Source organism: Physeter macrocephalus, chromosome 21 (genome assembly GCF_002837175.3).
Source record: "Physeter macrocephalus isolate SW-GA chromosome 21, ASM283717v5, whole genome shotgun sequence".
Classification (NCBI taxonomy): domain Eukaryota; kingdom Metazoa; phylum Chordata; class Mammalia; order Artiodactyla; family Physeteridae; genus Physeter; species Physeter macrocephalus.
Window position 1 is genome coordinate 101209004 of NC_041234.1, and position 971 is coordinate 101209974.

A 971-nucleotide genomic window follows, 5' to 3' on the forward strand; every position below is an offset into this window, starting at 1 on the left:
TGTTTGCAGATGACATGATACTATACATAGAGAATCCTAAAGATGCTACCAGAAAACTACTAGAGCTAATTAATGAATTTGGTAAAGTAGCAGGATATAAAATTAATGCACAGAACTCTCTGGCATTCCTAAACACTAATGATGAAAAATCTGAAAGTTCAGTTAAGAAAACACTCCCATTTACCATTGCAACAAAAAGAATAAAGTATCTAGGAATAAACCTACCTAAGGAGACAGAAGACCTGTATGCGGAAAATTATAAGACACTGATGAAAGAAATTAAAGATGATACAAATAGATGGAGAGATATACCATGTTCTTGGATTGGAAGAATCAACATTGTGAAAATGACTCTACTACCCAAAGCAATCTACAGATACAATGCAATCCCTATCAAACTACCACTGGCATTTTTTACAGAACGAGAACAAAAAATTTCACAATTTGTAACGAAACACAGAAGACCCCGAATAGCCAAAGCGATCTTGAGAACGAAAAATGAAGCTGGAGGAATCAGGCTACCTGACTTCAGAATATACTACAAAGTAACTGTAATCAAGACAGTATGGTACTGGCACAAAAACATAAATATAGATCAATGGAACAGGATAGAAAGCCCAGAGATGAACCCACGCACATATGGTCACCTTATCTTTGATAAAGGAGGCAAGACTATATAGTGGAGAAAAGACAGCTTCTTCCATAAATGGTGCTGGGAAAACTGGACAGGTACATGTAAAAGTAGGTTAGAACACTCCCTAACACCATACACAAAAATAAGCTCAAAATGGATTAAAGACCTAAATGTAAGGCCAGACACTATCAAACTCTTAGAGGAAAACATAGGCAGAACACTCTATGACATAAATTACAGCAAGATCCTTTATGACCCACCTCCTAGAGAAATGGAAATAAAAACAAAAATAAACAAATGGGACCTAATGAAACTTCAAAGCTTTTGCACAGCAAAG